This window comes from Trachypithecus francoisi, unplaced genomic scaffold (assembly GCF_009764315.1).
Source record: "Trachypithecus francoisi isolate TF-2019V2 unplaced genomic scaffold, Tfra_2.0 Lachesis_group20, whole genome shotgun sequence".
Lineage (NCBI taxonomy): Eukaryota > Metazoa > Chordata > Mammalia > Primates > Cercopithecidae > Trachypithecus > Trachypithecus francoisi.
This window is the reverse complement of record NW_022681466.1, coordinates 20,638,129-20,652,937: the sequence shown is the minus strand read 5'-3', so window position 1 is coordinate 20,652,937 and position 14,809 is coordinate 20,638,129. Positions and strand designations below refer to the sequence as shown.

Genomic DNA, 14,809 nt, shown 5'->3' with positions numbered 1-14,809 from the left:
TTGACTCCGGCCTTCGCGCCGGCTTCTGCGCAGGGCCAGGGCTGGAGGCGGGGCGAAGGGGCGGAACCGCATGCGGACGCACGTACCGCTTCGCTCTCGGGGGCAGACTCAGCGGCGGAAGTGGCGCCGCTGGAAGATCTTCTTCCGCTCTGAGGAGCTACTGAGGCTGCGGAGTCCGACTGCGGCTGGGGCGGGAAGAGCCGGGGCCGTGGCTGACATGTAGCAGGTGGGTCCCGGAGCGGTCGCTGGGAGCGGGTGGCGTGAGAGAGCCGTCTCCCGCTGGTCGAACCCGCTTCCCCATCCGCTGTCTATGCTGGGTTCCATCCGACCTTTCCCACACCCGCTGCGTCTCAGGTTCCGCCCCCTTCCTCTCCCTGGCCTCACTCCGCCCCGCGCGGGTCGGGGTCTCCAGCACTGACTCTTGGCGACCCCGCCTATCCTGGGGAGCCCGGGGAGGGCGTTCGGGATCTCCTTCCAAAACCTCCGTCTTAACTGAGGAGAGAGGCGAGGGGAAGGTGTCTGGGTGTTACGAGCAGGGGCAGGTATGGGGAGGGGTCAGAATCTGGGATGAGAGGAAAACATCTACGCATTCCGGTAGGTCTGCGTCTCAGTGTCATCCCCTGTCTCCCCAACTTCCTTTGGAAACGGCTGTGAATAACTTCCTAATTGGTATTAAAAGGGCCCTTTAAAGTCTTCAGTTCTTAGAGGTCCATAGTACCATTGACACTCATTCCTAATGACACGTTCCCCCACCCCACCCCTGTTTTGGCTTAGTCAGTGTCTCCTGGTTTTCTTCCTACCGCTCTGACAGTCGGTCAGAAGTCCCGCTTCACGTTTTCTTCTGTCACCCAACTCCTCGCTCTGTACACTGAATCTCAGTGGTCTCATTTACCCCGACGGCTTCAGCTTTACGCCAATTAAATACCCGGATCCACATCTTCAGCGCAGCCTTTCCCCGGAGCTCCACGCTTGTCTATCCAGCGGCCATTGGGACAGCTCTGCTTCACGTGGAGCTCACCGGGTCCAAGCTTGAACTGGTCTTTTCCGTGCAGATTAATTCTTCCTCTACCCCAACCCAGGCGGAAATCTGGTAATTACCTTACACTTTTCTCCTCTCTTTCAAGTCCCACATCTTAAAAGTGACCTAGTACTGCCAACTTCGTGAACATCCCTCACACTGGACCCACTCCATCTCTTCTGTTACCACGCTGTTGATGTGTTGTCAATTCCCAACAGTCCAGCCCTGGCAGCTTGCAACCCAGTCTCCAAACCGGAACTTTTGTGATCCTTTTAGAACACAAGTCTGATGGTGCCAATTCCTTGCTGATAACCTTTTTCTGGCTTCCTGTTGCCTATGTGCTGAACGCCTAGCGCAATTTACACGGCTCTCTGTGATCTGACCTAGCAGTCTCCTATGTGCACCCTAAGGTCCAGTAATATGGCACTGCAGTATGTGCCATGCCTACCCTTGCTGTTCATATCTTCATCATCTTTGCACACACCAGCCCCCGCCGCTTGAAAACCTCCTCCTCTTGTCTGCTGAGCTACCTTCTACAGGTTTTTCAGCGCAGGCAGCACTGCACACCCCCAACCCCCAAAGTTAATTGCCCCTCTGTCCTGTAGCACCCTATCCATAATAGCATAGTAGCTGAGAATACAGACTCCTGGATCAGACTGCCTGGGTTCTGACCTGTTTGGTGACCTTGATGAAGTCAGTTGTGCAATGTCCTCACTTGTAAAAGGGAGGTAGGAATGTCCCTACTTCATAGGGTTGTGAGGATTGAATGAAATATTGTAGGTTTAGGTCTTAAACCAGTGCTAGGCACAAGAATGCTCAATAAAAGTGAGTTGCCTGGGTGCAGTGGCATATGCGTGTAATCCCAGCACTCTGGGAGGCAAGGCAGGAGGATCACTTGAGGTCAGGTGTTTGCAACTAGCCTGGGCAACATAGTGAGACCCCATCGCTACAAAAATTTAAAAAACTAGCTGAGCATGGTGGTACGTATGGGAGGATCCCTTGAGCCCAAGAATCTGAAGTTACAGTGGGGTATGGTTGTGCCACTGCACTCTAGTGTGAGAGACAGAGTGAGATCCTGTTTCTCAAATAAATAAATAAAAAGATAGTTATTACTATTATGTAAGGACAACATAGCTCACCAGTTATGAGGATGTTGTCTGAGGATGGTCGATGTGGCTTACTAGTCATTTGATAGAGCCTGGCTCTTTGTCAATAAATAAAATGCTGGAGTGGAGGACACGGGGGGTAGGATCTGGATTTATTGAGTGAAGATTTGAGAGTGAAAAAGGCTCAGACCTGGTCTGTTCGGGAAAACCAGTCTGGAAATGTGTACATGTTACATGGCAAGCATTCAATCTAGAGAAATGTATACAGAGCTGGAAACTAGAGGGAGAAAAAGACCAGGGGCGGCTTCTGAGGAGCTGACAGTTAATGGGGGCTATAAAGCGAGGGGAGGATTTTATCAGAAAGAGGCAGAGGCTGGAGTGGGCTCAGATCAGAAAGCTGGGTCCTCTGAACAGAGCTCCAGTAGATGGTGGCTGGGTGGGGGAACAGGGGAGACGGAGCTGAGGAAGACAGAGGCAGCGTCCCCTGCTGAGGCTGGCAATTCCTTTCCTGTATTGGCCATAAGGAAGCATCCCTTGACTTGGGAGCCAGCAGGGACCATGCCTGGGGGCATGTATGCTCTGGAGGCTTAGTACCTCGTGTTTGGGGCTAGGCCCCCTGGGTAGGGCCATGGTGCATGCCTTTGGGCTGGGCCTTTTTTGGAGCTCTTTTGCCTGCCTGTAATGCCCACCCTCCTTGCCTCCAGCTGATAGATGCTGATTCTTCAAGGCCAGGGTCAGATGACCTCCTCCCTGTGGCTTTTTTGACTTCACTCGTTCCAGCCTGGGTCAGATGATCCCTTCTCTGGGAGCCCACGGTCCTTTGTTCATTCCTCCCTGAAAGCGCTGATCACAGCATGATATTATTTATCTGCCAGTCTTCCTCACCAGACCCAGAGTCCCTGATGGACCAGAACAGGGTCCTGTGGCCCCAGGACTTGCACTGTGTCCAGCACGCTGTAGCCCTTGGTACCTGCGTGTTGCATTAAGTTGAGCTCTCACACAACTAGACTTGTTAAGGGAGAGCAGTGTGCGGGAGACCAAAAATCCAGCACATCTGGCAGCTTGTGCCTGTTCCACTGAGTGCGAGACCCTGTTGGCTCTACTTTACAGATAAGGAAGCTGAGGTTCAGGGGAGGTAAGGTCAAGATCACTCAGCAGGGATTTAAAGAACTGTCTCTTGACTCCAGGTCTACATGTCTCCCAGAAACTGCCTTGGGGTCCCAGCCTCCAAGGGGGCAGCTGCCACATCAGTGGGACAAAAGATAAGTGTCCCTTTTTCTGGCTGAGGAGAGGCTAATCCTGGCTTTGTCCAGGCAGGGTTGGTGCCTGGAGGATCCTGCGCTAAAACTGCGCCCCCTCCCCCCCACCTCCCCTTGTTCTTCGCCCTCTGGGAGCCTTTTCTTGAGAGAGCCTTTTCTCCCGAAGATGACTGGCCCTTTCCAGAGTAACCTTGGGAACTTGACCTCATTGGTTTAGTAGCAGCACGAAGGGGGCAGGTGGGGCCTGATTCACTGGCCCTGAGTGGGTCAGGGGTCATGGAATCACAGAACTGGGGACATCCCTGATGATTCACAGGGCCTGGCACAAGGGGGAAAGGAGGGTGAGTGGATCTCAGTGTGTTAAGGTCTTCCTGTACACTGCAACCGCAGAGCCTCCCTGTCTCGGGGGAGGAGTGTGTGGTGGTGAGTCTTGTTTCTGTTTGGCTTAACTCTTCGCCTTCCGCTTCTCCGAAGGAAAGGAGAAACGGAGCCAGGCTTTGGCTTTGGGTCTTATTTGTCATTGTAGCTGTGTCCTCCTCTCTCTACACTCCCACTTCTCCAGGGGATTTCCCAAATCCTCTGTGGAGGGCTACAGTAGGGCCAGTCAGCCAGCTGTCCCGAGGCTGATGGCATGGGCCAGTAACCCTGAATGTGCCATCCTCGCCAGGCGCAGTGGTACATACCTGTAGGCTCAACTACTTGGGAACCTACTCCCAAGTTTTTGACTCCAGGATTGATGCCTAACCCCAAACCCGTACCCTTTTTCCTGTTCCAGGGTGGACATTACGGATCCACAGACTAGCTGACTTACTAGACGTGTACCATGGCCAGGCACTGTGACTGTGACTTGGACCTCAAGGGCTTAGGACAGATGGCCTTGAGACATCTGGCTGTGATAAAGGAAGTGCTGACCCAGAGTTACTTGGGAGGCTGAGGCTTGAGCCTAGGAGTTTGAGACCACAGTGTCCTATGATTGTGCCTGTGAATAGCCACTGCACTCCAGTCTGGCAACATGGTGAGACCTGTCTCTTAAAAAAAAAAAGTGCCGTTCTGGGTCAGCCTCCTGAAGCCAGGGTCTACCCTTCCATTCAGCAGTACTGCTGGGACTCTCAGTTTGGGCAAAGTGCTATGCTGGACCTGCCTGGCCAGCACCCTGCCTCTAACACTGTCCCCATGGGGAATAGTAGTAATAGCTGCTGTTAATGAAGCACAGACACTGCATGTGTTATTTCTAATCCCTTCAAGCTCTGTGAAGTAGGCACTATATTATCCCCATTTTAAAGAAAAGGAGGCTGAAGTTCAGAGAAACCCAGTGGTTTGGTCAAGGGCACACAATCTAATAAGGAATGGCGTTAGGGTTTTGCCTCCAGGACTGGTGTCCAATCCCAAACCCACATCCTTTCCTCTGCTCCAAGGTGGACATTACGGATCCACAGGCTAACTTATTAGACATGTATCATGGCCAGGCCCTGCGATTGTGACTTGGACCTCAAGGGCTTAGGACAGATGGCCTTGAGACATCTAGCTATGATAAGGGAAGTGCTGACCCAGAGTTCTGAAAGGTCAGGGGAGTCTGAAGGGTGAGGAGAAGCTCTTCCCGGGAGGTAACATTTGAACTAGTCTCTGAAGCGCCAGAGTTCCCCCCAAAGGAAGGAGGTCATTCAGGAATGAGGAGACAGGGAGCCCAGGCGATGGGTTGTGGTGTGTCCTGGGAGCAGCCAATGATCAGCAGAGTAGAGGCTGCGAGTGTTGACCCCCATAGCAAAAGAAGAGTGCTGGGGTCTGGAGTCCTCCCTCCTCCTTAACCCTCCCCTGTTATCAAAGACTCCAGGTTAACTCACCTTGAGTCTTCTCCCTACAAGTCAGGCTCAGGGAGGGGAGCAGGCACCCTGCCTGAGGCCCCCCAGGAAACCAGTTCCTCTTGCCTTCTTGTGGAGAGAGTGCCTGGGCTCTGGGTGGGGAAGACCCCCGCAGAGGGTGGAGTCCAGCTCCGGGAGAGGCAGCCTGGACAGGGAGGGGCTGCTCTCCCAGCTGGGCGTGAGTGTCCATGTGCACTTGTGCATGTGCTGCTGTAGGGAAGGGTATAAATGGCCGTTCAGTGCATTTCCTGGAAGCCCACTCTGAGCCTGGTACAGTTCTGGTACTGGTCATGCAGCAGGGAGCAAAGCACAGGAAGTCCTTGCTCTCATGGAGTTTGCATTCCAGTGGGAGATGATGGGCAGTAAACACAGACCAGTGAATGTATCATATGTCAGGGGTGACAACTGCTGTGAAGGAAAATACAGCAGGGTAAGGGATGGAGGGTGGGGGCTAAATAAGGGTTCAGGAATGGTCTCTCCAAAGAGACATTTGCATAGGGACCTCACTGGAGTGAGAGAGCAAGTCATGCAAAGACCTGGGGAGGAGCTCCCGACAGAGCAGCAGGTGCAAGGGCCCTGGAGTGGGAGCATGCTTGATGCGTCCGCGGACAGTGAGGGACCTATGTGACTGGAGTAGAGAGCTTGAGGGGAAGAGGAAAGGGGAAGAGAAGGACTTGTAGGCTAGGGTGGGGATTTATGCCTTTATTCTGGAGAAACCACTGGAGGTTGGGGCACTGGCGAGATGTGGTCTGGTTTTTAACAGGATCCCTGTGGCTGCTGTGTTGAGAACAGGCTGAAGTGGTGAGGAGGACAAGGAAGAGTGGCAGGTAGAGGTGATGGCTGGACAGGGTAACATAGTAGTAAGTGAGCAATGGGCAGATACTGGCCGGATTTTGCAGAAAGAGACAACAGGATTTGCTCATGGTTGGATGTGGAAGGGAGGTGTGACCAGATGACTGCTAAGCCCAAAGAGGGCCTCTTGACACGCTGTCCCCCAGCTAGCAAGGGCTCTTGCAGGCAGCAACATTTGTACTTAGAAGGTCCCAGCCTGGCATGGGGGAAGGTCATGTTCCTCTGGGGTCGGCTCTGCTCTGCCCCTTCCTGGCTCGGGGACTGTGGGCAGCTCTCCTTCCCATGAGTCATCACTATAGCTTCTGGGAGGGGGTGTGATGCATTAAGGAGATGATGTCTGTAGGGTGCCACCAGAGGCCACGGCCAGCTGGATCTGTGTCTTCTGCACCGGCCCATCTGGATGCTGTGCAGCCTCTCTGGTCTGCTATCTTGCATTCCCCTAACCAGCACCCTCCTGGGCCAGCCAGCAGTGGGACACAGACCAAGGCCAACCTCCTCCACACCCAGGGCCTCTGCCTTCTACCCTCTGCGGACTCTCCGTTAACTTGGCATTGACAGGGCTGCTTGATTCAAAACAACCCCAGGCCTGGCCTGAAGCCATCTCACCAGTCAGTCAGAGTTCAAGACTCTCTCTTTCTCTGGAGAAGAGCAGGAAAGTAATCCCAGCTAACCCTCATGCAGCCACCACTCTGTGTCAGAATCTCTTCTAGGCCATTGCATTGAATAAGTCATTTAATCCATATAAACCTATAAGGAGTAGGTGATATTGTTAACTCCATTTTACAGGGGAGGAAACTGAGGCATGGTGAGGTTAAGTGACTAGCAAGGTGGAAATCTGAAGTTTGACCCATCTCCTGGCATGGAGTCCAGTTCTCTCAGCTTCACTGATCCTGGTTTGTACTGAGTTAGGGACTCCCTGGGAAGCCCCCATGGGCAGGGGGTGCTGGTGCTAGCATTTCCTGTGGAATATGGCAGGGGGATGTGTGGAGGACCTGTGTCTACTGTTCCTCTAGCCTCTGGGGGATTTGGAGAACTCACTCTGCCCAGAGATGTGAGTCATCTTTGGATATAGATGAGACTTGTTCCCCTTCCCCCTGAGTCCCAGAGCACAGCTCTGTGGAATAAGCTGTAGCTGGAACTTGTAAAGTTTGGCCCAGCCCTCCCTGGGAAGCTAGGAGGTGAAGTGATAGCGGTAGTTAATGTCTATGTGGTTAGACATTAACCAGTTACTCTGTGGTGCCAGGCACTGTCCTAGGCAGGCTGTCGTTATCATTGTCTCATTTGGTGCCCCAGACAGCCCAGGGTCAAGACAGGTAGCCTCAGTTTACAGATGCAGCAGTGGAGGCTTGCACAGTGAGTAGGTGGCTTTGTTCAAATCACAGGCCTAGGCCAGGTATAAAAGCCTAAGTGTGGTGTAATTCCAGCACTTTGGGAGGCCGAGGTGGGAGGATTGCTTGAGTCCAGGAGTTTGAGACCAGCCTGGGAAACATAGTGAGACCCTGTCTCTACAAAAAAGAAGGAAAGAAAGAAAGAAAAATTAGAGATTAGTCTGGCATGGTAGCATCTGCCTATAGTCCCAGCTACTCAGGAGGCTAAGGCAGGAAGATCACTGAGCTGGGGAGTGTTTGAGGCTGCAGTGAGCTGTAATCACACCACCGCACTCCAGCATGGGCAACAGAGCTAGACCCTCTCTCAAAAAAAAAAGAAGAAAAAAAAAAATCGCAGACTTGCCTTGGCTAATAAACGCCTACTGAGAGCTGTGATCGGTCAGCTGGGCTTTGGAGCTGCCTCCCTGAAGAAAGGTGGCCGGCCTGGGGTATGACCAAGGGCTAGCAGGGAACCCCGTCTGTGGTTCTGTAGCCTGAGATTTGTGGAAATTGAAAATTGGGGGTGGGTGAGTGGGAGGCAGCTTAGCCATCCTGCTGTCCTCCTCTTTTGTCTGCGTGAAGGGTCAGCTGATGCTGCTTCCTGGGTGGGAGCTTGCAATTGCAGAGGGACCGGTCTCTGCCCCTGCACTCCCCTAAGAGCCTATGCAGGGAGCCAGGACAGTCCTCTACTTCCTGTCCCTCCCCCAACCTGGAATTCACCTCTGCCTGCAGCTGGAATAACCTGGCCTTTCTATAGATGAAGGAACCAGGCTAGAGGGTTAGGGAGCTTGCTCTGAGCCACACAGCAGGCGAATTGTAGAGTTCAGATTTGAACCCAGGCCTTTTAGGGTGATTTTTATTATATGTCGCTGTAGTGTATTTAACCTCCCCCTCTCACAATTTACCTGTTACTTAAAAGGTTTTTCTTTTCTTTTGTTTTTTTTTTGAGACAGAGTCTCGCTTTGTCACCCAGGCTAGAGTGCAATAGTGTGATCTCAGCTCACTGCAACCTCCGCTTCCCGGGTTCAAGTGATTCTCCTGCCTCAGCCTCCCAAGTAGCTGGGATTACAGGCACACACCACCATGCCTGGCTAATTTTTTTGTATGTTTAGTAGAGACGAGATTTCACCATGTTGGCCAGGCTGGCCTCAAACTCCTGACCTCAAGTGATCCTCCTGCCTCAGCCTCCCAAAGTGCTGAGCCACGGCTCCCAGCCCTCACTTACCCGAAAAGTCTTGCCAGTTACTTAGTCTGTCTCAACCACCACTGATCAAGCACTTACCATACTCCTTCTTGAGACCTCCTTCAACACCCAGCCCTGTGACACAGGGATTCTTGCCTTATTTTTTTTTTTGAGACAGAGTCTCACTCTGTCACCCAGACTGGAGTGCAGTGGCACCATCTCGGCTCACTGCAACCTCCACCTCTCAGGTTCAATCAATCCTCCCACCTCAGCCTCCCAAGTAGTTGGGACTACAGGTGCGTGCCACCACACCTGGCTATTTTTTGTATTTTTAGTAGAAACAGGGTTTTGCCATGTTGGCCAGGCTGGTCTCAAACTCCTGACCTCAGGTGATCAGGTGCCTCAGCCTCCCAGAGTGCTGAGATTATAGGCGTGAGCCACTATGTCTGGCTTCTTGCCTTTTCTTGTCATGGTAAAATATGCATAACATAAAACTTACCATTTTAACCTTTTGTTTGTTGTTTTTTGTTTTGTTTTGAGACAGGGTTTCCCTTTGTAACTCAGGCTTGAGTGCAGTGGCACAATCTCAGCCCACTGCAACCTCACCTCCCCGGCTCAAGTGATCCTTCCTCCTCAGGCTCCTGAGTAGCTGGGACTGCAGTTGTGTGCTACCACGCCTGGCAAATTTTTTTATTTTTTGTAGACATAGGGCTTTGCTGTGTTGCCCAGACTGTTCTTGAACTCCTGGGCTCAAGCAGTCCTTCCTCCTTGGCCTCCCAAAGTGCTGGGATTATAGGCCTGAGCTACCACACCCAGCCTATGGTTGCCTGTTTTAATGCAGCTGAGGAAACTGAGCCTCAGAAGGGTTATGCTTTGCCCCAGATCACACAGCTAGGAAGAGGGCAGTCTGAGATTTGAACTGTGACCTCAGAGTCCATTCCTTTTTCCATGGTACCAGCCGCCTTCTGTTTGCCCTGAGTCCAGCACACCACCCAAAACCCCATTACAAGTGGGGCTGGTATTACTGTATCCTGGGGTGAGGAAGAGAAGGCCTGGGAAGGGGTGTGGGGGCCTGTGCCCACCTTTCCCTTTGCCTCAGGAATAATCCTCTGTGCCCTGGCATCTGACTTTCCCCCCTCCCCACCCACTTCCCCCTGTAACCCAGGATGGTAAAACCTCCACTTTTGCTGGGCACGGTGGCTCCCGCCTATAATCCCAGCACTTTGGGAGGCCAAGGCAGGTGGATCACGAGGTCAAGAGATTGAGACCATCCTGGGCAAGGTGGTGAAACCCCATTTCTACCAAAAATACAAAAATTAGCCGTGCGTGGTGGTGGACACCTGTAGTCCTGGCTACTCGGGAGGCTGGGACAGGAGAATCACTTGCATCTGGGAGGCAGGGGTTGCAGTGAGCCAAGATCACGCCACTGCACTCCAGCCTGGTGACAGAGCGAGACTGTGTCTCAAAAAAGAAAAAAAAGAAACCCTCCACTTTCCCTCCTACCTCCCACTCTCACTCCCCAAGCCTTAGCAGTTCAGCTTCCGCAGACACTCGACTGTCAAGTCTGCAGCCATCCCAGGCAGACTTTCACGCCACACGTGCTGTTCCCCGCTGTTCCCCTCTGACAGTTCGGAAGGTGCTTGGGAGAGGCCAGTGACAGCAACCAGTGGGCTCTTTTGGCAGTGGGTGGGGTGCTGCTACCAGGGGGCTGGGCTGTCTCCGTATTGTCCATTCCTGCCTCTCCCTCATCAGGAGGGTGGGTGTGGTGGGTGGGCGCTGGCGCTAGCTGTGATGCCTCCAGGGCTCGGCAGCCTACAGTCAGCCAGAGAATGAGCACTTTGGGGACTGCACAGGGCAGTTCCACGCCACGGCGGGTTTTTATCACTTAGACTGGCAGGTGGTGTGATGGAGCTCAAAGACCTTTCAAAGTCATCTGAGTGAGCCCCATTTTCAAACTGCAGCCAACGAGGCCTCACTTAGGGTGATGCTGGAGTTTGAGGAAAGGCTGAAAGGTGGAATTCAGTAGCCGCTTTTACCCATGGCAGTCTGGTTTTTATCTGTTTTATATATTGAAGTTCCAAGTAAGGTATTATTATTTTAAATGTTTATCTTGCTTTGAAAAGGAGGTGGTTTGTAGCCAGGTGCGGTGGCTCGTGCCTGTAGTCCCAGTACTTTGGGAGGCTGAAGTGGGAGGATCGCTTAAACCCAGGAGTTCAAGACCAGCCTGGGCAACATAGACCTCGTCTGTACAAAAACTTTAAAAATTAGCTAAGCATGGCCAGGCGCGGTGGCTCATGCCTGTAATCCCAGCACTTTGGAAGGCTGAGGCAGGCGGATCACGAGGTCAGGAAATTGAGACCATCTTGGCTAACACGGTGAAACCCCATCTCCACTAAAAATACAAAAAATTAGCCTGGCGTGGTGGTGGGCGCCTGTAGTCCCAGCTACTCGGGAAGCTGAGGCTGGAGAATCGCTTGAACCCAGGAGGTGGAGCTTACAGTGAACCGAGATCGCGCCACTGCACTCCAGCCTAGGCGACAGAGCGAGACTCCATCTCAAAATAGATAGACAGATGGATAGATAGATAGATAGATAGATAGATAAATTAGCTGAGCATAATGGCATGTGCCTGTGGTCCCAGTTACTTGGGAGGCTGAGGCAGGAGGATCACTTGATCCCAGGAGGTCAAAGCTACAGTGAGCCATGTTCACGCCTCTGGACTCTAGCCTGGATGACAGAGTGAGATCCTCTCTTTAAAAAAAGGCGGAGGGAGATGATTGAAAAAAACCACTGACTTTCCCCCAGATAAACAGAGGCTTGGTGAGAAGGACTTGCCCAGAGTTACGCGGAATTAGTGGTTACCCGGAGACTGGGGTACAGGTTCCTTAACTCCGGGCCAGTGCTCTGCCTACTGCACAGGCTGTCATTTGGACCTTGAACTGCTTTCGGTGGGAGGGTGATATGGAACCCCCTTTCTCTGACTCTTGGCCAACTGCCACCGCCCCTGCCTTCGAGCCCCCACGCTTGGCTCTCACACTCCCTGGCATCTTCAACTCTCCGGGGCTCCCGCAACACCTCTGCTCTAGCCCCATCTGTGTCTCTCGCTTCGACAGGGACGTCTGGGCGTGTGAGTGTCAGTGTGGTTGCCACTCCAAGTGCGTCTCACACCCAAGCTGCTGCCATCGAAGTCCTGTCCCCAGGGAGAGAGAAAGTCAGAGGGAAAGACAGACACAGAAGTAGCCTGGAGTAGGCGAGCGATAGCACCTGGAAGTGAGGCAAGGACCAAGGAGGGAAGGAGGGAGGAGAGAGGCAGATAGAGGAGAAAAGAGAGAGAGAAATGTGGAGAAAGGGGGAGAGACTGATGGGAGTGAAGAGAAAGACTCATAAATGGGAGATAGATTGAGAGGAAGACCCAGATGGGGAAAAATACAGACAGACATGGATGACGATATGTTCTGTGGGCTGTGGGGAAACAGGCATTCTTGTACATTGCTAGTGGGAGTGCAAACTGCAAAGGGAACTTGGCAGTACCTCACAAAACCACATATGCAATTTGACCCAGCAATACCACTTCTAGGAATCTGTCTTGGAGATATATTTCCAACAACGGGAATATGTGTGTGTGTATATATATATATGCTCAAGGTTATTCATTGCAGCATTTCTGGAATTACAAATCTAAGCGCTCATTCATGGGAAACTGAGTAAACTAGGGTTTGTCTATAAAATGGAGTACCAAGCATCTCTATCAAAGAACGAGAAAGACAATGTAAAACTGATATGGAGTGCTCACCAGGATATACTGTTAATGAAAAAATAACAAGCAAGAGAGCATCTGTAGCAAGCTACTGTCCATATAAGAAAGAAAGAATAGGCCGGTCGTGGTGGCTCAAGCCTGTAATCCCAGCACTTTGGGAGGCCGAGACGGGCGGATCATGAGGTCAGGAGATCGAGACCATCCTGGCTAACACGGTGAAACCCTATCTCTACTAAAAAATACAAAAAACTAGCCGGGCGAGGTGGCGGGCGCCTGTAGTCCCAGCTACAGGAGGCTGAGGCAGGAGAATGGCGTAAACCGGGAGGCGGAGCTTGCAGTGAGCTGAGATCCGGCCACTGCACTCTGGCCTGGGCAACAGAGCGAGACTCCGTCTCAAAAGAAAAAAAAAGGAAAGAAAGAAAGAAAGGATATGAGAAATATAAGGCCAGGCACGGTAGCTCACGCCTGTAATCCCAGCACTTTGGGAGGCCAAGGCAGGCAGATCACCTGAGGTTGGGAGTTCAAGACCAGCCTGGCCAACATGGCGAAACCCCCATCTCTACTAAAAATACAAAGTTAGCTGGACATGGTGGCGTGCGCCTGTAATCCAAACTACTCAGGAGGCCAAGGCAGGAGAATCATTTGAACCCAGGAGGTGGAGGTTGCAGTGAGCCGGGATCGCGCCACTGCACTCTAGCCTGGGCCACAGAGAAGAAAAAGAAATATATACAAAGGAAGTATATTCCTTTGTACAAAAGAAATATAAGAAGGATAAAGCAGACACTGAAGCTGTAAGTTACTGCTAACATGTAATCCCAGCACTTTGGGAGACCAAGGAGGGAGGATTGCTTGAGCCCAGGACTTCAAGAATACCCCATCTCTTAAAAAACAGATAGGTTACTGTTAGGGGTTGAATCGTGTCCCCCAAAAAAGGATACGATGAAGTCCTAACCGCCAGTACCTCAGAATGTGACCTTATTTGGAACCGGGATCATTGCAGATGTGATCAGTCAAGGTGAGGTCATACTGGAGGAGAGTGGCCCGGTATGACTGGTGTCCGTATCAGGAGATGGCCGTGTGAAGATGGACACATGGGAAGAGCGCCATGTGACAACGAAGACAGGTTGACGTGTGTGGCTACAAGCCGAATCACACCAGATTACTCGCACAGATTGCTCACATACCACCAGGAGCCAGGAAGAGGCAAGGAAGGGGTCAGAGGGAGCACGGCCCTCCCAAAACCTTTCTCAGACTTCCAGCCTCCTGAACTGGGAGATGATAAATGTCCATCATTTCAAACAAACCCAAAATGACAGACATGGGAGAGGAAGAGGGAGACAGGTAAAAAGATACTTACAAGAAATACAGGCCAGGCGCAGTGACTCATGCCTGTAATCCCAACACCATGGGAGGCCAAAACAGTAGGATCCTTGAGCCTAGGAGTTTGAGACCAGCCTGGGTAACATAGTGAGACCCCCGTCTCTAAAAAAAAATAAAATAAAATGAATTAGCCTGGTGTGGTGGCGGGCGCCTGTGGTCTCAGCTACTTGGGAGGCTGAGGCAGGAGGATCGCTTGAGCTCAGGAGTGAGCCATGATCGTGCCACTGCACTCCAGCCTGGTTGACAGAGCAAGACCCTGCCTCTAAAAAAACAAACAAAACCCCACACAGATGGAAAGTTACCTTGTGAAACAGATACAAAAGATGAGGAGAGATGGAGAGAGTGAGGAAGAGAGACAGGTCTGGCTGCAAACAAAAGGGCTGTCAGAGACAGGGAAATGTCACCTGCCCTGGAGCTGCGTCCTGTCACCATGAGGGATGTGCCGAGCGTGCAGTCTAGCACAGATCTGGCTGATGGATGTTGGGGGTCCCATTGCCAGCGGCCTGTCACATCCCCTCCCCACTGCCTCTTTCCGGAGCTGAGCCTAGCTTCTCCGTGGCACTGTGAAGATGAACCTGTCCTGGGGCTCAGAGTGTGGTGTTGGGAGTAGCCTTGGCCTGGTGCCTCTGCCTCGCCTGTCCCCCGACTCTGCTGCGAACAGTCAGTTCCTGTTCGTGGGGGCTTGTACGGGGCAGAGGGATGGACGAGCTGGCTTGCTCAGAACCTCCTGCCAGCCACAAACTGAGCTGTGCTTGTTTTGGACGTGGTAGACTGAGGGGCCCAGGAAGGTAGTCCACATAGCGAAAGTCTGGTGGGACGTGTCAGGAGGGGAGAGTGGTTAGATCTTGCTTTCCCAAGATCAGGGACAAACATCTAGAGCTCCCCTTCCTCTAGCCCCTAAACTGCCCCCTGGTGCTGGGGTGTGGGGAGACTCAGGGAGTCTCTTGGTCAAGTCCCAGAAGCTCAGGCCCCACCAAGCTGGTGAGTTTTTGCCTCCCCGCTTCAGCTCCTCTCTGACTTTCAATGGG

General features: G+C 52.4%; 1 protein-coding gene across 6 annotated transcripts in view; it reads left to right on the top strand.

Moving 5' to 3' along the window:
* The first annotated feature begins 49 nt into the window (after positions 1 to 49).
* STARD3 (StAR related lipid transfer domain containing 3) overlaps positions 50 to 14,809 on the top strand; it is a 28,080-nt gene continuing 13,320 nt past the window's right edge. For 3 of the 6 annotated variants that reach the window (XM_033183185.1, XM_033183186.1, XM_033183181.1), the window contains exon 1: positions 87 to 226. The gene's annotated coding sequence lies outside the window, so the exon portion shown is untranslated. Of the gene's footprint in view, positions 227 to 14,809 lie in introns of all 6 variants that reach the window. The other 3 variants (XM_033183187.1, XM_033183184.1, XM_033183183.1) reach the window with 2 other exon arrangements.